At 32.5% G+C, this 24,128-nt stretch overlaps 1 long non-coding RNA gene across 1 annotated transcript in view; it reads right to left on the reverse strand.

Annotated features, from left to right (window-relative positions):
* The window catches only part of LOC143054177 (uncharacterized), a 38,943-nt gene extending 24,646 nt beyond the window's left edge, over positions 1–14,297 (reverse strand). The window contains exons 1-4 of the long non-coding RNA XR_012971584.1: positions 13,878–14,297; positions 7,775–7,853; positions 5,050–5,474; positions 2,862–3,030 (exon numbers count right to left, since the gene is read on the reverse strand). This is a non-coding gene — a long non-coding RNA (uncharacterized LOC143054177). The remainder of the gene's footprint in view (positions 1–2,861; positions 3,031–5,049; positions 5,475–7,774; positions 7,854–13,877) is intronic.
* Positions 14,298–24,128: the final 9,831 nt, after the last annotated feature.

Below are 24,128 nucleotides of genomic sequence, written 5' to 3' on the forward strand. Positions count from 1 at the left end.
TGTTTAAACTAAATAGTATCAGATAAATCTATTCTATTTTTTTTATTAAAAGCCTCTACCCCTTGAGACGCAAAATCTGACACCTCGAGCGACACTCTGTATTTTGGTGAAGAACTAGTTTTAAACCCGATTAATTCTAAGTAAGAAGCTGTTATTTGGTTTAATTCCATGATAGGAATTAAATTCTATATAAATGATACGGGTGGAAGTCGTCTAAAGTAGTTTTTATCCAGAAATTTGCATATGAAGCTTCAAAATCTGCAACACGGAAAACTAGGGAGAGGTGTTTGAGGAAACAGAGCACTGAAAACGACTGCTTCTGATTGCAGGATCTAAATTATGTTTCAGTTCCTTCCGTGCAATACATTATATGGTAATAAGAATTCTAAATAAAGAAATTTTGATACTTGAACTTACTTTGATAGTTTTTCTTCGCTTCGAAATTGCCACCCCGTGTCAAACATAGCCGATACCCCGCATGTTGCGTTCTACACGGTGCTTTTTTGTTTGTTCAACTTCGGAAATCTATCTAGTAAACAAGTAAAATAGGAGGTACAGACTGGTATTTTGTAATGAAGAATTACAAGAGTTTGTTTAAAATCTAATCACTAGTTAAGGAGGTGTTACGGATTGGGGATGAACATCATGAAAGGGCAAATTATATATTACATGTATTATTGTATGGGAAACCCAAGAAATTATTCTGGTAAAAAATAAAGTTGCACAATGGTATTCTGTTATGAGGAATCCGTAAAAGTTTGATAGAAATCTATTCACTGGTTTCGGAGGAGGGGCAGGTTGGCAATGTTCACCCGCTTACATTAAAGTTACATCCCAGCTCCTTTGTTTTAACAGGGGTGATCTGATCCGGATGACCTTACCAGATCACTCCAGTTTGAGTTTCTTTGTTATGCATGCTTTCCTTTGTTCTATAACATTTTGGTGGGAATGTCAAATCCACTATAAAACTTATGATTAATTATACGGAAAAGACTATCTATCAAAATTCACGTAGAAAAAAAACCAGTGTAATCCAATGTATATGCTGGGATTCGAACTCAAGACCTTTAGCATATCAAGCCACGACACATACATGTACCACTACACCAGGATGACTGGATACGAACTATAGGTAATTTAGCATACATTAAAGGAAGCAATATATTTGTAAGTGGGGCGAGTTGGCAGAATTTTATTTAGTTGGGTTTAAACCATTTTCGTAAATAAGTGAGTTGTCAGACTGATTGTTCAATTTGATTTTACACTTTTTCAAAAGTGGGGCGAGTTGGTAAACAAGAGTGGGTCAATATTTTTTTTTTATATAAGTGGCAATATAGTGTGGGCCGATTGGCCAGTGGGCGAGTTGACATTGTTTGATATGTACTCATCGTGTTCGTGGGTCATAAAAGGTATACATCATGCCCATGCTGGTGGAGATTTATTTCCCCGAGGGTATCACAAGCCCAGTAGTCAACACTTTTTGTGCTGACATGAATTATCATTAATATTGTTATATTTATAAATTAACTGTTTACAAAATTTAGAATTTTTTGAAATAATAAGGCTTTTCTACCTCAGGCGTAGATTACCTTAATCTCAAGCTGTATTTGGCAACACTTTTAGGAATTTTGGATCTTAATGCTCTTCAACTTTGTACTTTATTTGGTTTTTTTTTTTTTTTTTTTTTATTCGAGCGTCACTTATGAGTCTTTTGTAGACGAAACGCGCGTCTGGCGTATATACAAAATTTAGTCCTGGTATCTATGATGAGTTTATTCATATAGTAATATTTAAAGTGTATTATAATGGTTGTGTGGCGTTCTAAAATAGATTTTATGAATTGTAAATGTTTGTTCGTCTAATATAAAACAGCTGGAATGTAAAATAGTTACCCCATTCGGACTTGGTGTGTCAGTGTTGGATCACCATCTGGCCTCCGGCTATCGGGGTGATTTTACACTAACACACCGCGTCCTCGTGGGATAACTATTACTGATCATCCCTTCTGTTTGCATTATAAACTTCATAAACATTAGTGATAAACAATGACATTTTGTCATGTAGAACTCGTGAAAGTTTGATTAAATTCAATTCAGTGGGTTTTAGGCCTAGAATATGTTTGGGATATAAGATGTTCATACCTATGATATTATATTTAAAGTCAATGTTTTGATATGCTTAACCCTAGGAACCATTATTATCGAAATGATAGATAAGAGATGCACAAGTTCTCTATATTTTAAAAAATAATGTGAAATTTCCGTTGAAATTTATTCGTCTCTATTGTAGAAATTGGTCCGGACGTACAAATGGATGAATTAACGGGCGGACATCACGATCAATATGTACCTTCAAATTTTAAGTGGGGTACAAACATATTATTCATCATGCCGAAGCAGTTTATGTGAGCTTTTAACATCACGTAGTGTCGGTCCTAAAAAAGGTTTCCCACTGAATCAATAGATTTAAAGCGAAAGATATCCATGTCCCAAAAATAACAAGCCAATTTACTAATAATATAAAAACAGTAAAACAACGAACTGAGTGACTTTGATGGATATTTTATGTTTTGATTGCCATAACATCACATGTTCAGAATGATTCTGGGACATATTGTTGAAAATTCCGTTTCCAAAAAAATATTAGCATTATAGCAACCATTCTTCCAGCCACAGATCGATACATTATTGAGTAATACATTATTGCATGTTCATTACTTAAACGTGCTGTAGACTGTAGTTAGAGACTTACTTTGTTTTTTTTTTAAAGTTGATATAAGCAAACGTAATCCCAATTAAAAAAACAAATACTAAAAGTACAACAATATACGAGAATTTGAAAAAAACAGTACAGATAATTACCATTGGTTTTCCATTTGTTTAGTTCCCCTATGGTTTGAACTTTTTCCGGTGCATTCAACTGAAGAAGATTAATGAAATCTTCAATGTTCTGTAGTGACTTGTTGTACATTCTGGAATTCCACTCTTTAAAATTGCAGTGAGCCCAGCGATTCCTTATTTCTACTCTGACCTGTAGTATACATTAAAGATTGCATATTTTTGCTTTAATATTGATTCACTTATAGGGTCATGCATCGGAAATCTAAAAAAAAAAGTATGCTAAAACCAGATATTGGCATGATACGGGTTATGTACTTCTCATATATTTTATGATGGTATAATACTAAACCCCTAACGGGAGGGGTTGTACTTGATATTCATATGATGAAGACATAATATTTTTATTAGTTTAATTGAGGTCTGGAGCTGGCAAGTCAGTAACTACTAGTAGCCCTTTGTTAATTAATGTGTCATTGCAATTTTGTTTAGGTTCTTTTGTTACCTTTTCTGACATTGGACTCGGACTTCTTTTGAACTGAGTTTTTACTGTGGGTAGTTTTGTGTGTTCGTTTTTTCTTCAATGTCTAGGGGTTTAGTGGGAGGGCTGAGATCTCAAAAAACATGTTTAACCCCGCCGCATTTTTGCGCCTGTCCCCAAGTCAGTAGCCTCTGGCCTTTGTTCTTAATTTAATCTCCCCATCGAACTTACACCTATATAATACATTATTCGAAAGAAGAAACCTTGTACTATAACAAAATTGCTGTCGTAAGGACCTGATATGGTCAGAATATTATTTCAAATTGGGGTCATAGATGATCTGTGAAAAACTTGAAGGGTTTCAATTTTGACATTTTTTCCTTTTTCTAATATCTACTTAAATACAAACGTTACTATTTTGGCTTAGGTAATGTTTGATTGAATGCATAAACCTCAATCAGACATATTTGTTCCACCTAAATAATTCCCAAAAGGACTTGTTAAAAAATCCAGTTTTCAAACCATAAAATCTCAATACGCTCATATGTTTCAAACTTGCAGAGATTCATACCTTCTTAAATATTTTGTTGCAACAAAATATACAAGAACTATAGTCGAATCTCTGACAAAAACCTAAATTTCGAGGCCACAAGTCCGATGAATGTCTGTCGTCAGGCTAGAATCTTCCTCACTCATCAAGGGAGAACAATTATGATTACTGTTGTAATTTTTGAAGCATGAACAATAGTATACGGCCGGCATTTCTTCAAATTTATAACAACCAAATGAAACAAGTTCATCTATAATCTTGATGTGCACCTCATCCAATCGTTTGTGCATTTCAGATATAAAAGTCAACTTCCCTTTCCTAGTGAATTGACTCAAACTTTCAATCGATGTTTTTTGACATATTATGCAATTCATGAAATAAACAACTTTCGTCTTTTATTTGGACTTAAAGGAGCAAGTTTTAACGAACTTGACGAATCGTGCATGTCGCGGAATTTCAACGGAAACTATCCGCCAATTATTTTGATTGTATACAATAAGACTTCACATTTCTAACAAATTGATTTGACGATTTATAGCATAAAAATAAAATATGAACATATATATACAAACTTTGTACATATGTTAGTATGTTTTATGAAGTACCTTATGCTTAAACTATTATAGGATAGTTTGGACTACCACTACATGTACTATGAAGAAGAAACTAACGTTTGTAGCTTGTGTAGGAATTTGCAATGTACATGACGAAAAATGACTTCACTTTTAAGCAGTCAAAACTTTACTAATTTGAAAGATTAAAATTCAATAGAATGCTGAATAAAACAATTTGATATATAATAAGCGCTAGGGACAAAAATATATATCAATCAAATGTAAGCAAATATATAGTAATTCATATCGTGAAAAAGGGGGGTTGCAAACTTTCCAATATACTGCTAGTCATTTTAACGATTTTTTAGAAAAAATATGAACATACGAAATTCTTACGACAGGATGGAAAATAAAGAAGATATATTTGTTTTAAGTTAACTAGTGATAAAAGAATTTTTGAAAAACACGTACCGGTCCCTTTCCACACTTTGGGTAATACATAAGGAGTTTTTAACCGTAAACAAGTTGTTATGGTAACATTTGGTGCAATAATATAAAAATTCTCCAAATATCTCTTACAATAATAATATATACGTTTGGACATACAATATTTCTAAATATTCTTACATATTCTGCAGCACTCTGTACGTTTCCAGGAAACTTGTCTATATTAACAATTAATCCAAGCAAAGCCGATGTATCACATGACTCGTCGAATCCTTTGTAATGTGCCATATTGATCTCCAGGAATAACTTTGACAAATCAACAGCATTCTGTACCTTGTAATCATAATGGGGTGTTCGACTACCAAAAGTATTTTTGTTATTGTTGATTGCCTTATAATTGAGGTATTTGATATCTACTGCGCCATAAATGTTTAGATGTCCTTTGAAATTTTGTTTGTCGATCTGATGAGAGAGCCTAAGCGAGTTGTAAAAGTTGGTAACAACAGGCTCTACACATTTTCGTAAAGCTGGCGACAAAATACTGTGCAAACAGATTCCGATCACAAGCCATCTTTTCTTGTTGTCATCTATTTCTGTTGGTGGACCTTAGTAAAAAGTAAAATAAAAAAAAAAACACGAAAAGTGTTTAATCAAATGGCAAAAAAAGGTTAATAGAAATATAAATGAATAGAAAACACATGCCATATTCCTGACTTGATACAGGCATTTCCTTATGTCAAAAATTTTGGATTAAACTTGATTTTATTGTTCCCACTTCCATGACAGTCGAATATAATTCCATAATAGCGTTTGAGCAAAACAAACCGAAGGCCGTATTATGACCTTTAGGTGTTAATGAGTGTGTCATTTGGTCTCTTGTGGAGAGTTGTCTAATTTGCAATTTTTTTATTTATACAAAGAAGACTCCACAAAAGCACCTAGATTACCGAGAAGACTCCACAAAAGCACTTACCAAAAAATTATAAATAGATATAGAAAGAGTGGTATGAGTGCCAATGAGACAACTCTCCATTTAAATGACAATATATAAAAGTAAACCATTATACATGTTATAGGTCAAGTTACTTTTTGGAATTTTGAGTCCTCAATGCTCTTCAACTTTGTACTTGTTTAGCTTTACAACTATTTTGATCTGAGCGTCACTGATGGGTCTTATGTAGATGAAACGCGCCTCTGGCGTAATAAATTATAATCCTGGTACCTTTGATAACTATTTATGGCCTTCAAAACGAAGCCTAGGCTCACACCGAACAGCAAGCTATAAAGGACCCCGAAAATTACTAAACGTGTAAAACCATTTAAACGGGAAAAACCAACTATATAAAGAGACTGAGAGAAACAAACAATTCAATTTATTGACTCTTTATACCATTCTTTACGATCTGCATCTACAGCATCAACTAAGCACTTACTTAATGCGACCAGTGGCATGTCAATAGTTTGAGTAATTCAAAACAAGAACTATTTTCATCATGTGCTCTTAAAAATCAAATCAAATATCTGTTATAGCGCCCACAAGGAGCAGAACAATCAACATTAATTACATACAATTGATTACAAGTGATTTAATATGATTTAGACACAATGTTATAAAAAATATCTATTAAGATAAGCAGGCGAATACAACAAGCATAGTGTTCAATATTATAACTAGGTTAGGAAAATGGGAGGGTGGGGTCACTAGGCAGTACTAAATCTATATATCATTTAAGGAAACGTTCCTATATGAGGATAAACTTTTCCAATAATTCTCCGAGTTTCTGGAGTATGAAAATATCTTAAGAAGACATAAGCCAAATAAATTGTGATTTAATATCTAAACAACCAACATTTTTAAACCGTTGTTTTATTTCATTTCATTTAAAAAGTTAAGACGAATATTTGAAAGTTTGTGGAAAATAAATTTTATCCTCAACCTCAGTACCACACAATTTACAGATACGTTCTGACGCTGTCAGATTTTTGTACCTTCCCCTCTCATCCTCTAAATCGTGAGCACTAGTACTGATACGGACTTCTGTTAAGTAATTTCTATTTTCTAATTTTCCTGCAAAAGGTTATTTTCTAAGCAAAATCTGCTTTTAAAAATTCTATAAGTTCTAAGTTTGTTCCCATATAGTTTATTGCCTCTGAAATCATTATTAAGCTCAGTTTGTCATATTAAATCATATTTTGATTGCATCTTATTGCATAAATAAGTTTGTAACTTTGTCTTTAGATTAAGTGCATATTTTTCATTGATGCTAAAGTATTTAAATAAAGTTTGAATACTTGTATACCAGCTCTTTTTCTGCTCATAATGTAGAAACTTTGAGAGGTTGAAAGCCCTTTTTAATAATAAATATTCAGATCTTTTTAAAAGTATACAGTATTTAAACATATTTAACAAAACCTCAAAGAATAGAGGATATTTGCCCAGTTTACCCAAAACTGCAATATTTGATGATTTTTTACTTACTCCAAGTATAAATTTACAAAAGCTTAAACGAGCCTTCTCTACTGCCAGGTCTCCACATAGTTTTTGAAATGTGGAGACCTGATATATTCAGTGTGGTTCTGCGGTTGAGGATAAAATGTATCCCCTTGAGTGTTTAGTTTATGAAAGTTAATATTTCACTGCCATACATTAAGACTGATTTAACTGTATGGTCAAAAACATGAAATATTTTATTTTTGTTTTATGACCTGGAAAACATTTTTTTAGTTTAAATCAGGCCTTTAGCCCTTGATTATGCTTAACATGATTTGAAGATGAGGAATTTGTATTATTCAACCAACAAAACGACATATGTACTCGCTAAGAGAAGTTAATGTATTCGAATATATCATCAAACAGATACATTTGTTAGCGTTTCATAATGACAAATGACATCAATATTCTTACCTGTATGTGACGAATAATCCATTTCGGTTATCTTTCTCTCTAGATCAGTTGGAATTGAACTCTGTATCGGGGTTTTGACCTGAAGGCAAAATGTTTAAAAATTCTATGCTTATCTGGTTCTAAATATAGGTGTCAGACCACTAATTCAAAATCAATCTTTCAAATCAAATTTTGGAATTTTCTTTTAACTTCATAGAAACCAGTTATATCATAAATTTTACATGTGCCACCTTTCTACGTGCCAATTTTCAGTCCTAGTTTGAAGGCGTCCAAGAAAGAACTGCCTTCTGGAAGACACGTACTAAATTTCCCCTAGTTTTCTGGAAATCTTAAATTAGTATACTAAAACACTATGGAGTGCACTAATCCTCAATGTATAATGCAAACTCCTAGACAAGTAGAGTTGGCTCAAAATGGTCTAAATATATATTTCTCTTTCACTAAAAGTTTTATTTTTGCAATTTTTGACACCAGAGGCATATTAGTGTCAGATTATGATTAATTTTACATACGTTCAAAATTGGAGGGATTGAATTGGTGGTCTGACATTTTAAGGACAAAAAAATAATTAGAAGTCTTTTGTTTTACTTAATTCTCTATTCTTGGTAAATTGCTAGACTGAAACAAATCCTATCTGAGCATAATGCAACTTATATTGCAAAATCCACAGCTCGATTTAAACTACAGGAACATAAACTTTCAATAGCAAGATCAATCCTTATTGATGTTTCCTTGTTTGTCCATCTACTTTAAAGACTCTCCACAAATTTAACAATTAGTTTGGTAAAAAGTCATAGGTATTGATGTGTCAAAAAATATTGACAAGTTTCCTGTTATATGATATGATGGAATGATATAACGTGTACACATCATATAATTTCATAAAAGAGGGGCGAAAGATACCAGTGGGACATTCAAACTCATTGGTTGAAAACAAACTGACAACGCCATGGCTAAAAAAAAAAGACAAACAGACATTAGTACACAAGACACAACACAGAAAACAAAAGACAAAGTAACACGAAATACACGAAAAAGTGTGGGTAATCTCATGTGCTCCGGAAGGGTGAGCAGATCCTGCTCCACTAGTGACACCCATCGTGTTGCTTAAAAGTAAAAACACAAAAATACTGAACTCCGAGGAAAATTCAAAAAGGAAAATCAAAAATCAAAAGGCAAAATCAAAAGTCCAAACACATCAAACAAATGGATAACAACTGTCATATTCCTGACTTGGTACAGGCATTTTCTAATGTAGAAAATGGTGGATTGAACCTGGTTTTATAGCTAGCTAAACCTCTCACTTGTATGACAGTCGCATCAAATTCCATTACATTGTCAACGATGCATGAACAAAACAAACATACTCAAAGAGTAAAAATGTCAAAAATAGGGGTACAACAGTCAATATTGTGTTATCATCTTAATATCACTACATAAACAACAAATGTAACAAAGTAGCACAAAAAGGCATACATCAAATTTAACATTCTCATTTTGCTTTTCTTATACGGCTGAATTTATCTATGTAAAGTCTACCCATAAATGAAAGAAGGTTTTCATTACTGGTGTAAAATTGCGCGTTTGAAATTCGCACAGGTAGACATAAAAATAATTTTGTCGTATGACGGCATACATAAATGCAGACTCACGTAAAGTAGATATAACAAAAAACAGACTTACAGTAAAAATAATAAATAAAATAATGGTGTGGTTGAAAGTATGACGGGACACATAAGTACAGTTTCAAGTCAAATACGGCTGAATTTATCTATGTAAAGTCTACCCATAAATGATAGAAGGTTTTCATTACTGGTGTAAAATTGCGCGTTTGAAATTCGCACAGGTAGACATAAAAATAATTTTGTCGTATGACGGCATACATAAATGCAGACTCACGTAAAGTAGATATAACAAAAACCAGATTTAACAGTAAAAGTAATAATAATAAATAAAATAATGGTGTGGTTCAAAGTATGACGGGATACATAAGTACAGTTTCACGTCAAATGTATATCATAAAAAACAGACTAAACAGAAAAAGTAGTCTTATTGAATAAAATAGTTTAGTCATTCATAGTATGTCAAGATCCTTAAGTAAAAGTAATATCAATAAATGAAATAATTTTGCCGTTCAAAGTATGTGGTTTTACGTAACCACAGAGTCACTTCAAATGAATATCTAAAAAAGACATATAAAAGAATACTATAATACGTAATTAAGATGCTAACAAACGTCAGTACGCAAAATCTATACTTCAAGACCATCTTGTATTATTTGTGAAGTTGATACGGAATATTTATCAACAAGTTCTGGCTATCTTCCGATGAACTTTTTAAGAAAAAGGACGAGACGTTCTTTGACATACCCCTGGTTCATCAATTTTCTGCTCAGACACTGGTGACGTTTTACAAAGTCTGAATAGGAGCTGCAAGCTCTTGAATACCTAATAAGTTGGGAAATGTATATTCCATATGCAGGTGAAGTTGGTATATTACTACTAAGGTGGGGGAAATTGATAATTTCAAAATTAAAATCGTCTCGTTTGTCATAGATTCTGGTACTGAGATGACTGTGTATGTCAAATTCGAGGTATAAGTCTAAAAATGAGACAGAGGAAGCCGTGTCTGTGGTCTCTTTAATTTCTAGTTCTGGTGGGTATATTAATGGAATCCAATCAGAAAAGTTCGGATTGTTAATGGAAAGAACATCATCAATATATCTGGAAGTGAAATTAAATAACCTGGCTTCTTTGATCTTCTTGTTTTTGACAAGTGTCTGAAGGAACTCCGATTCATATGAAAATAAGAAGAGGTCGGCAAGGAGAGGCGCACAGTTCGTTCCCATAGGAATGCCGACAATTTGTTGAAAAAGTCTACCTCCAAATTCAACAAATATGTTGTCAATAAGAAACTCCAGCATACTGATCACTTGTTCCTCTGTGTAGTATGTTTTACCCTTTTGTTCCTTATTAACAAAATATGCCTTATGGTATCCCAAAGTGAAAAATTTATAGCGTATGCTACCATTTTTATGATGAAAAGCATTGTGAATTATTTCTTTTAGACGGGTTTTCAATTTCACATGGGGAATGGTTGTATACAAGGTTGAAAAATCAAAAGTTTTAACAGAACTAATTTCAGAAAAAGACCGAGATTTAAAATTATCCAGAAGTTCTTTAGAGTTTTTCAGAATCCACATATGGTTAATACCACTACGTGAGTAAACAGTTTCACAGTATATCTGAAGACCCTCTTTAACTGCGGACAGAATTTTAGTCAATCTAATGGACAATTCTTTAGTAGAACAAGCAGATGAGCCGGCAATGTACCGTTGTTTGTACGGAATTTTGTGAAGTTCAGTTATCCAATACAAACAAGGTAAGTCCTCCGATTTGTTGTTCAATGCAATGTTCATAGAAGCCATGAAGGACTTATGATTCGCCAAAATCTCATCCTTGTCAAATGATATGTTTTTGTATGGGGGATTACCTGAGTGTTCATTTATTCCTAATTCTTTTATAAGACACTCGTAGTAATACGATTTACATACAAAGACAATATTATTTGAAGCTTTGTCCGCAGGAACAACAACATACTTATCTTGAAGAGATGATAGACATTTCACAGCCTCTTTGTCACTGAAAATGGACTTAGGTCAAACAGTTTTTCAACTTATGAATGCGACGTTTTATCAGAGACCTGATTGTTTTGACCCATTCTGACAAAGTGTCCAGTTGCACTTCTTCTCGCTTAGCCCATGCTCTGGCATTACAAACCCGACAAAAATTCTAAGTCGGTAAATAGTCTCAATCTGCATGACTACAAATAATTTTGGTAGTTAACGACCTATGGTTTAATGTTTTACACATTAGAAACAGCTTACTGTGCATTCGTAAAATTAAGGATTATGAGAAACAATTCCTCATGCTCGGTTAATTATTAACATGAATTTAATCAGCAACCAAATCAGGGCTTCAATGTTATTTTGAAACTGCCTATTCTAGCGGTGGCGTGAATCAGATGTGGATTCTTAAAATTCCTTAGATCTTTCAGAGTACATAAAATATAAGACTCTTTCATCTTTCAAATATTTAAACATTTTTACTTTTCTACACTTTACACAAATATCCCCTCTTCCAAACTAAAGGGGAAAAATTGAAAGAGTTGGTTTTGTTTTGTTTCATAAAAAAGAATGGTCAACGTTGATGCAAGTATCTTGTCTTAAGATTGGGAAAGTTCTACTCTGATTTAAACACAAATTCTCTTAAACTAACATTATCAAGATGCTTGACTTCTTGATTGACTACATATTTGTAACGTTTGAAGGACGTGTTTTTCAACAAACTATCGAAATTCCCATTAGAATCAATTGTGCCCCTCTTCTTGCAAGCTTGTTATTTTATTCGTTTGAGGCTGACTTCAAACAGGAACTTCTTAGGAAGAAAGACAAGAAGCTAGCAATATCCCTTAACTTTACCTTCCGCTTTATATAGATGGTGATCTCTTACTAAATGACTTAACACTTGGTGACTATACTAAAAGCATGTATCCCGTCGAAGTAGAGATAAAGGATATACAACATAATACATATAAGTCTGACTCATATCTTGACTTACGTCTAGATATTGACATTGAGGGTCGGTTGAATACAAAACTCTAGGACAAAAGAGATGATTACAACTTCTCAAGTGTGAACTTGCCATTTCTGTGTAGCAACATTCCAGGTGCGCCTGCAAACGGAGTATATATCTCCCAATTGATACAATATTCCCTGGCTTGTATTTCCTATCTTGATTTTCTTGACAGAGGGTTGCTGCTCACAAGGAAGGTATTAAACCGAGAGTTCCAAATGGTGAAGGTGGAATCATTTCGTTAATTTTTCGAACGCCATCACGAGTTGGTTGACCGTTATGGAATACCCATTTCACAGATTATATCGGATACATTCCTAATGTCGTAACAACAGTCCGTTTTTTTTCAGGAATATGACCTACGGAATTGGACTATTAACCGCGTTTGATTTAACATGAGCCAAATGACGGGTGCCACATTTGAGGCAGGATCTGTTTACTATTCCAGAGCACATGATAGCATCCCAGTTTTTGGTGGTGTTCGAGTTGCTTAATCTTTTGTTATATATTTTGTGTCTTGTGTAGTATTATTTCTCAGTTTGTCTTTTCGTTTTTAGCCATGGTGTTGTCAGTTTTTTTTTTCTATCTGTGAGATTGAGTGTTCCTTAAGTATCTTTCAACCCTTTAATTTAGGACATTTTGGTATATATTAATGCATATTGTAAGAGTAGGAAAAGCTTAAAATAGCACAAATCAAGATTTAAGGCTATAATTTTGCTATATTGTACTTTTTGCAAAAAACAAGGGTGAAATGTTGTTTTTACCGTACAGCGGGTTATTTTCGCGGGTATAAAATTTTGCGATTATGGGGCAACAAAGTATATGAACAATTTTTGCGGGTTTTTTTCTGGTGGATACGAAATGGTTGCAGTTACAAAGTTCTTAATTGGAGGGACTGAATTGGTTATCTGGCACCGCTGCATTGTTGACATAAAGTTGCCGTTTAAACCTCTTTAAAATTTGCATTCCCGTCGTCGTTTTACCAACTCCAGTCACATACAACGACAGGTATTCGATTTGAATTGATTTTGTGTTGTAACGCCTCATTTAAGCACTCCTTGTGAACTATTTTATGGCGTGCAGAAGGTGGTGTGGACGTTATAGTTGTGTACAAATGTGTTAACAATTTTTTCTGTTGATATGCCGCACGACATAAAAAAAAAAGGTCTAGCAACAAGTGGAACTAAAACAGCCGTCTGCCAAAAAACATCATTCTTTACTCCCAGCATCACATTATGAAATGAGCATCCCCTTAGCCAAATTAACAATGCTTTGTTTTTCTATGTTCTACTTGATTCGTTATTTTGAATGACATGAATATATCCAAAGACATACACTTCTAATATACTAAACCCCGACATAGTTAAATCTAAGTCATATCCAACTCTTCCTCCTAAAACAATCAATGGACAACTTCTTTGTATTGCATTCAACCAGTTTACATGAAATAAATAGATAGATACACCTACTGTGATTTCCTTTGATTTCCGTTTATTTGGAGGGCTTACGTCACTTCCAGCTGACCTTCGTCTGTTGCTGCTTCTACACTGGGCATTTGCTAGCTCTATTCCAATGTGACACAACCGAATTAGGTCACTAGCCTCGAGTTTTTTGTTTAACATTTTTTCTACTTTATCAATTGACACTGACAAACTTTTCTCTAATCGATTCATCAAGTGATCAACACTCAAAGCCCTCAAATCTTCTTCTTCTGTAAATTTGTTAGTTTCACCAAATTCAATACCTTTGTTAAATTCCATTATTAAGTCCAAATACATATCGGAATTAAAATCAGATAATTCTTTTTCAAGCAGCATTTTTATGATTGGTTGTAGGCCCCAAAATACTTGGAAAACAATGTCAATAACTGATAACAGCCCTGAAAAATGGTATCTGTAAAAGAACATATTTGAATCATTTAGAATATTATAAAATACAGGAGAAGGTATGACGGTCCCTGTTAGCCTTAAAATGAAGTATAAAATAAACAGGATTAGCTTAAAGTTGATCGTTAGCTGTGTAATACATTCTAATTGTAAAATCTTTCAAATATAATGAATATTTACGGAGATTGTATAGTTGAACGATAAAAAGTTTCAACAATTAATGTTTTTTTCGTATATTTTTTACTTGGGCACAACAAATACAACCAGCTTATTTTCAACCAAGCTGTTGCTTAAATATTAAACATGTTGGTAAATTTTATTGATTCAATGCATATTTTTATAAAATGAAAAATGTAGATACAAAACATATAGTTTTTTGTTATGTCAAATACTTTTGGAGCTCAAAAATTAGTATGAATAAAATCAGATTAAAAAATCATGTTTAGATGGGATTTTGGTATATATGAAAACTTTTCTTGAATCTCTGCTCTGGCATGATAAATCTAAAAGAAAAGGGATAACAACCATATTGCGGAGAGAAAGTACAGGTGTTCGAGTCCAATGCTTTTTACTTTAAATACAATCTACATGAAACAAAACTAAACATAGATCAAATGTCATATCGTTTCGGAATATTCATTTTCTTTATACTTAATATTCACATTACTAGCAAACAAAAAATATAAGTTAAGTGAAATACCTGTGTAACATGTGTAATGAGTCATCGAAACATAGTACTAGCAGTGTTTTAAAAACATGACCTCATGTTAATATAATTGTTGAAAGGCAAACGGTACTACTTTCTCACATCTTATAGATATCGTTTACGATAATTTAAGGCATATTATTCATTACATCACGAAAATTTGAGACGGTAGATAAATCTCATTGTTTTGAATAGTCGATCATTCATTATTCATAGGATATGTTTCTTGTAATTGTAATATCATGGAAAATATTGATCCAATGCATGCACTGTTACTACACAAAGTTCTGTATTCTCCTTGTACATGTGTTTGATATTTATTACGATTCCATAATGTACAGTGAAAAGAATAGTTCATTCAGGGATTGTTGTTCGAAAACCGAATTTCTAGCGAGAGGTCGTCTGGTAGTTAACGTTATTGCATACGGACAGAATACGTTTACTTGGATTAATTTGAGGACAGTAATCCAATCAGAGATGTTGACCAGATAAAATTTGTTTTTCAAGAAAGTTCATGTATGCGTGTTTGATAGTACAAATAAACTATTAAACACTTCAAACATATTCAACTGCTTTAAACTTTCAGTAGCATATGCCATTTAAGTAGTAAAATTTCAAAAAGGGACGCATGAATCATAAACATTGAATGGAATTTATGGTGTTCTTCTATATGCCGTTTACAGTAGAACTGGTCCAAATTTATTGTTTATGGCAAAAATTCGGTCTGGAAATAACAAATTTTTTTGGAAAAATCATTTTTTTTGTGAGACTTCATTATTTTCGTTATATTTATATTTATTAATAGATGAACACTAAGTTTACATATTTTGTTTAGTACCAAGAAAACCAGTACGGTGACCCAATTTACCCTGTCACCCGAAAGTGCATTTTAGAATTATCATTTTGTTATATAATTCAAACCAGATGCTCCGCAGGGCGCAGCTTTATACTACCGCAGAGGTTGAACCCTGAACGGTTGGGGCAAGTATGGACACAACATTCAAGCTGGATTCAGCTCTAAATTTGGATTGTGATTAAATAGTTGACACAGCATATGTTTCTGACACAGAATGAATGTGGTCTAATAAACTTAAAATTTTTGTTTTGCCTTTGAGCAATTCACTATGCTGTTGAATATTAATCCTCTCAAAAAAATGTTTGAAGAAATTTTCTTTTTATTTATGAAATCTGAAATGAGAAAAATTTACCCCCCCCCCCCAATTGTTTTTTCACATCCCCCTTCCCCTTATTCCAAAACGGATCTCAATTCAAATTTCTAATGGAGTTTGCAACAATAACTACTCATTTAAATACATCATAAAATATTAAAATGTAAAAAAGTGCTTGTTATCACTGAATGGTAAAGATTGTTTTAATTTATCAGTTGGTAGTAAAAGTGAATATACATTGTATATTGTATAAAACAATGATTTAAGTTGATTCAACTACTATTCTGGACAAAGAAAGATAACTCCAATTGAAAATTTCTTGCTATTGCGCAATATTGTGCAATTAGATATTTCTTGCTATTGCGCAATACTTGCTATTGCACAATACTGTGCAATTGAAGATTTCTTGCTATTGCGCAATACTGTGTGCAATTGCAAATTTCTTGTTATTGCACAATACTGTGCAATTGAAGATTTCTTGCTATTGCTAAATACTGTGCAATTGAAAATTTCTTGCTATTGCACAATACTGAATATAATAATTTTGGACCCTGATTTGGACCAACTTGAAAACTGGGCCCATAATCAAAAATCTAAGTACATATTTAGATTCAGCATATCAAAGAAGCCAAAGAATTCAATTTTTGTTAAAATCGAACTTAGTTTAATTTTGGACCCTTTGGACTTCAATGTAGACCAATTTGAAAACGGGACCAAAAATTAAGAATCTACATACACAGTTAGATTTGGTATATCAAAGAACCCCATTTATTCAATTTTTGATGAAATCAAACAAAGTTTAATTTTGGACCCCGAGTAGGACCAACTTGAAAACTGGGCCAATAATCAAAAATCTAAATACATTTTTAGATTCAGCATATCAAAGAACCCCAAGGATACAATTTTTGTTTAATTTGGAACCCTTTGGGCGCCCCTTATTCCTAAACTGTTGGAACCAAAACTCCCAAAATTAATCCCAACCTTCCGTATGTGGTCATAAACCTTGTGTCAAAATTTCATTGATTTCTATTTACTTATACTAAAGTTATTGTGCGAAAACCAAGAATAATGCTTATTTGGGCCCTTTTTTTGGCCCCTAATTGCTAAACTGTTGGAACCAAAACTCCCAAAATCAATCCCAACCTTCGTTTTGTGGTCATAAACCTTGTGTCAAAATTTCATAGATTTCTATTTACTTAAACTTAAGTTATAGTGCGAAAACCAAGAAAATGCTTATTTGGGCCCTTTTTGGCCCCTTATTCTTAAAATTTTGGGACCAAAACTCCCAAAATCAATCCCAACCTTCCTTTTGTGGTCATAAACCTTGTGTAAATATTTCATAGATTTCCATTCACTTTTACTAAAGTTAGAGTGCGAAAACTAAAAGTATTCGGACGACGACGACGACGACGACGCAGACGACGACGCCAACGTGATACCAATATACGACCAAAACATTTTTAATTTTTGCGGTCGTATAAAAAGGCGCCTAAATATCCAACAATTTTTACACATCTAACGTAAGTATTCTTAAATTATCTCGGTGAATCATAATATTTTAGTATAATTAATTTTGGAATAGATATGCACTACATTTGACACAAATATGGTAATTTATGTTTATGTTTTTGTTTATCCATTTTATAAAAAACCCTTATCTTCTTGAACACTGCACTACAAAGATTTGTTTTGGACTTGGGGTTTTAAATAAATAAATGCGTCAGCGTTATTGACAAAAAGCGTATTAAATGATTAAAGGTCATTACTTAAATCAATATGTCGTTGAAATGCATTGTACTATAACCGATCGAATTGCATACTGGCTTCAATACAAGCATTAGCTATCCAACTGTAGTGTTTTAAGGTCCCGATGTTGTTGCATGCATATTATAATCACATTTCAAAACCGTTCTAGCATGGTTTGATGAATGACTGAGTTAACTAAAATTAGTTGTTCATTCGCTATATTGGAGTGTTTTGTCGTTACATTGTCATAGATTCGTAAGTCATGCTTAATCTTTTAAATGAAGGACAGATTCTACAACACTATCCTATCTTTAACTAGGTGGCGTCGATAACGTTTACAAGATAATGTAACCGAAAGAAAATTAAAAGAAAAATGGTCATAATTCATGTGTTATCCAACTCTAGCTAAGGGGTTAAATTGAAGGTCACATAAATACGGATTCAAAAACATATCTGGTGTGCCAAATTTTAGCCTGTTATCTCATATGAGCTTACCTGAATATAGGTGAATATAAGTACTCCGTCTAAAATAAGCCCAACCATTCAAAAGCTGCAAACGTATAACATATGGGTATCCGTTCAAAAGAAATAAACATGAACTAATAATAAACCAACCGTAATGTGTATTTTGTTAGACAATTTATTCAAAACAAAGAAAACATTTCAGAAATCCATATAAGCATACGTCAGTGTTTTACACAATTAAAAGATAAAATATAATTGTAAAACAGTTTAGAATGAATAACCGGCTGTTACACATTGTAAACACTTTATTAAAAAATTACGAGGTTCAGTTAAGGGGTTTTATGGTAAAAATAACTGTAGTATTACAAAATTAGAAACTGTGCGAAGTTTTAAATCTTTCACAATAGGCAAACATGGTCAAAACCGCATAACTAAATCAACATCGATGTAAGCCACTAAGGAATGATCGCCTTTCCATATTTACAAACAACAACCATACACACTACATTTTTCACAAATATGTATATTAGACCATTGGTTTTCCCGTTTGAATGGTTTTACACTAGTAATTTTGAGGCCCTTTATAGCTTGTTGTTCGGTGTGAGCCAAGGCTCCGTGTTGAAGGCCGTACATTGACCTATAATAGTTTACTTTTTTAAATTGTTATTTGGATGGAGAGTTGTCTCATTGGCACTCACATCACATCTTCCTATATCTATCACTGATGTACGTCCCAGAAAATGTTATATAATTTTATAACATACCTTAGAAGGTTATTCTGCAATGAATGCTAGATATGATCCGACACTAAATTATTGTTGAAATGATTATAAATGCTGGGTATGTTGAGTCTATGTTTATACCTGTAATATATTGCGTGCCAAATTGTAAGCCTGCTATCTATCAAAACACGACCCTGTATAAATGTTATGAGTCTGAAGTGCATATCTGTATTTTCTTCGGGGACACTCTAGAGGAGGTTACGTAAAGATATGCTGTACACATTTTAAATCTGTTAATTTACAATAACACATTTTGTCGCCTTTTAAAGAAGATAAGCATAATAATATTGAAAATGAACCAACCTTTTTGTGTTCTTCGTCTGTCAATCTATTTAAAACTCATTACGAGGAAATATTTATAGAATATGCATTTTCAATCAATATATTTGTCATAGGTTTTTTGTACACAATTTAAAGGTAATAAGAATTATTGAGCATTAAATCAATTTTCTGAATTGAGATTATCGTCTGCTAGACTAGAGTTATCTTTTCTTAATTTTTAAAGGACTTTAGGTTCGAAACTTATTGAGCTTAATGATGATTCATTGCCTGTTTCTATTTTGTTCTGTAATTCCATGGGTTGTGTTTGTTAAACAACTGGGTATCTCGTTCTTTTGTCCACTTAATTATATATCCATCTGGATATGGTCTTATATAATCTACTGCTAAAGTATGCCATGCTATTTCTGGTATTTTAGTTGGTTTGATATGTTCCTGTCTATGTTCTTTTGTCGTTACCTTGCTTTCATAACATCTTCTACCATACAGTTCAATGCAGCAACCAGTAGCTTGACATCTTAAAATATGTTTTGTCTTTGTTTATCCTAGATGTCCGATACAATTTGCTGCTTTTATCACTTTACTTTGTAACGATCCCGATATTAAAATTTGGTTTAATATAAATAATACTTTTTCCAGTATATATAATTCATTTCTTACCATGTAATATGTAGCTATTTCAAGTCTCGAGTTGTGTTTCTCCAAGTCGTTTCTCTTCTGTCTTTACATAACATCTTGAGAACGTTTATCTTTTGAAGTTCCTTCTCGTATTTTGCTCAATACTATTGAATGTTCCACATCTAATATTTGTTTTACTATTTGTTCTGACTCATCTTTTTCGGTTTCTAGCAATGGATTTTTAGATAAATAATCCAACGGATCTAGCTCGTTTTTGCCTGTCTTGTATACTAATTCATTATCTACATAATGCATGTTCATTAACAATTTCTCTTGGTGGTAGTTTTACCTTACTGTTGTTAAACGTAGGGATGATTATCTGAAATATTGGCGCTCCTAACAAATAAATACTTAATCTGGTTTTTGCCCATTTCACTGCCAAGGCATCTTTCTCTGTCTGACTTTATCGTACTTTCTCCCACTCCGTGTCTGTCATTTGTCTACTGATAAAATGCACATTTTGCTGTATGCTGAAATAATCGTGCCAGTAATCCTTCGTAATAACTAACTTCTGTTAGTACAATAATTGGTCTTTTTAGATCGAAAATGCCATTGTTTTATCGTCCGTTATACTATCCTTTAGTGTCTTTAAAGCTTCATTTCCCTGCTTTCCCCATTTGAATTTTACTTCTTTTTTCGTCAACTCTCTTAATGGTGATGTCAGTTCTGTGTATCGTGGTAAAAATTTCGACAAATATCCAATCAAAGAAAACTCCGGACAGCTTCTTTTGATAATATGGTTCTTTGCCATCTTTAACAGCTTTCACTTTGTCTGTTGTTGATTTTAGCCCATCTGTTGTAAATCTGTATTGTATTCTAATTCGGTTGACTCAAAATTGTCCCTTTTCCTTTTTATAGGTTACCTTAAAGTCTAATGCTTTTTGCAAAACTGTTTCTAATGTTTTATCATGTTCCTCCAGAGTTTTTCCTTCTATTAGTATATCATCTCTCGGTTTTACGAATTTCGGAATATCACTAAATAAACGTTTCATCAAACAAATCTTCCGCAGACTTTGCACCAAATATCAACCTCTTTGGTCACATATTTCCCCATGGTTTACAGAACGTAGCAATCTGTCTTTGCTCCGGAAGGGTAGGCAGACCATGTTCCACATGTGGCACCGGTCGTGATGCTCATATAAATGCATAGTTGAATAAATGTTGAGATGTAGACATTATTTACAGTTGAACTGTTGTATAGAATAATTGATATACTCCGTTGAACTGATATTGTTGAGTTGAGAATCTATTGTAATTTGTTTTTTGTGTAATAAGTTTTTGTCATGGATTGTTGCTTTCAAACGATGTTACTAGCATTGTGGTCAGCATCATGACGGCATATCAGGATCCATCAGGAACGGTCTGTTAAATTCATCAGTAAAAATGCCCAAAATTCTTAGAACAAAACCTCCAAAAAATGTATTATTCCTTATTCATTGATCGTTTAGAGTCTCCTCCATAAAAGAGACTTGGGAAATAGCTCGTGAAGCAAGGACGGAGCCGATTATATGCGGACATATATTAACACAAATGCTTCCAATTTCTACGTTTTTTATTAGACAAAGATGACGTTACAAACAAAAATACAAAATACTGGCAAACGGGGAACAACTCTATTTTATACACAGAAACATACTATGTTTATACATACCCAGTCTGATATATAAAATAGTTTGTATCTTAAGTTTTATTTACCAATTTGTGAATTTAATAAGTTACAAAAAGAGTGCATAACAAATGAACTTTAGTTATTCAATGCACCGGCGGTTTTAAACATCTTTTCTGCTTGATCTCTCTTTATATCGACAGTCTCTTTTCTTTGGTTTGATTGGTTAATTATTAGATCGTATGCAAGATACAATGATCCTAACCTGTTTTTTGCAATTTAGATATTGTTTCTAACTTTCTAAATAGTTATCAAAGGTATCAGAGGCGATCAGATCAAAATAGTTTTGAAGCCAAACAAGTTGAAGAGCATTGATCACCAATTATCCCAAATACGGCTAAAGTAATCTATGCCTGGGATAAAATAAAAATCCTTAGTATTTAAAAAAAAATATTCTACTGAAACAGTAGATTTATATAAAAAAGAAAAAACACCCATAAATATTGATTTAAAGGACATTGCTTATTGGTAGGAATAAATTGGTTTTCAAAAGAAAATTCAAAGCTTTACTTTTTTTGATTATAGGACGTCCTCCTTAAATATGGTCCACCAAATAATATAACTTTGACAAATCTTTCGAAATTGCAATTTAGGTGTTAACTTAGTTACCTGTTTTAAATGTCCCATAATATTGTAAGTAAACACATTGAATTGTGATATTATTCGTTCACGTAAACATATATTGCGAAATACATTTAGTTGAAATTGGCATTACTCATTTCAAATTATCTTTTTGGTTCACTGAAAAACTGGCATAGACTTGACTTAACAGGTGACCCTGTCTCAACCAACTGCTACATGTTTTCATAGTCTTAGATCTCAATTACTAGTATACCAAAACAGTTGTATGATCTGTAAAGATACCCAATTGTGTCCTATTCTTGTTTGTGAAATTTTGAAAATGCCTGTAGATTCGTATGACAGTTAATTTAAGCAAAGAAAGGATCGATTACCTTGTAGATGAACCTCTTCTTTTTCCCTTCGTATGTGATGTAATTCCCTCGGATTTTGTTTTTCACCTAGATTTTTATCTTTGTCATTTCGTAATATGTCATATGAGGTATGAACTTTGGATTAATAATCTCTAATTAAACATAAACTATATCAATAGTTGCACATACTAACTAATACAAAAAAGATAACCAACATCCCCATGTCCCAAATTATATACATACATTGTATGTATGTATATAAAACCAAAACAAGTTTTTTTTATTAACAGAAAGAGGTCATAAAAACAATACTCCATAAATTTAATACAAATCAAAGCTTTTTTCTGTATTTACTTTCATCATAAATGCTAAACAATACATATTTGAAAGCCGTATTACTTTTGAAGCGTTTTTGTACCATGTAATGGAAATGGCTGTAATTTATATTTTGTAATATATCTATCGGCACCAATACAAAAACGAACAATTGAGGGACAATAATGATAAAAAAAATACACAAGACTAATAAAGGCCTTGGTACCTGACTTTAGGCAGGTGCAAAAATGAGGCGGTTTCAATATTTTTGTGAGATCTCAACCTTATCACCTGAAAGGACTTGAATATCAAGACTTTGGCTTCAGGAGGTGATTAGCAGCATTTCGAAATAGGCCGTCAATCAAAGAGATTTTGTTTTACTCGTATGAATGGTTTACTAAATATAACGATAACATATAATTCACCAAAAAGATCATGATTTTTTTTTTATAAATTTCTAACGAGAATTGTCATGGTGAAGGTAACTGTATAAGAAAAATGTGTCGTCAAATTAGAGTAATGAACGACAATTATTCAATCATCAGTAAAGCAAGAGTTGACAAAATAATAAATATTCTTTAAAAAGAAAACTGATGTACACGTGCATGATTATAACAAAACTCAGTCATTCCAGTAAATAAAACGCATTTTTGTTGTTGTTATAATTGATGTTTTATGTGACTTGAAAATTAAACTGCTTTCCATGTATTTTTTAATTCTGTTTTAATTTGTCCTTAAAATTATACAATTAAAAGTCCAAAATTCAATTATTGAAAAAGAAGAAAGCTGTTAAATCGAATCAAATCAATTGAACTGGAATTTGTCAAAATAATCCTTTTTACACCTACTAACTGAAAGACTGACTTTAAAAATATAACAAAATCATTTCTTATGAACGATTACAGATTCTATTTCTTGATTTTAATTCTATATACATTCTATTATGAGTGTAAATCTTAACGGACAGAAATTTTACTTTCATACTGTAAAACGAGAAAAAAAGTATTAAATATCTTTAAACTTACAAAAAATAAATGCTCATCTTAATACTCAATACACTGTTTACTATTTGAAATATCTAAATTAGATTATTGTC

This window comes from Mytilus galloprovincialis, chromosome 12 (genome assembly GCF_965363235.1).
Source record: "Mytilus galloprovincialis chromosome 12, xbMytGall1.hap1.1, whole genome shotgun sequence".
Taxonomy (NCBI): domain Eukaryota; kingdom Metazoa; phylum Mollusca; class Bivalvia; order Mytilida; family Mytilidae; genus Mytilus; species Mytilus galloprovincialis.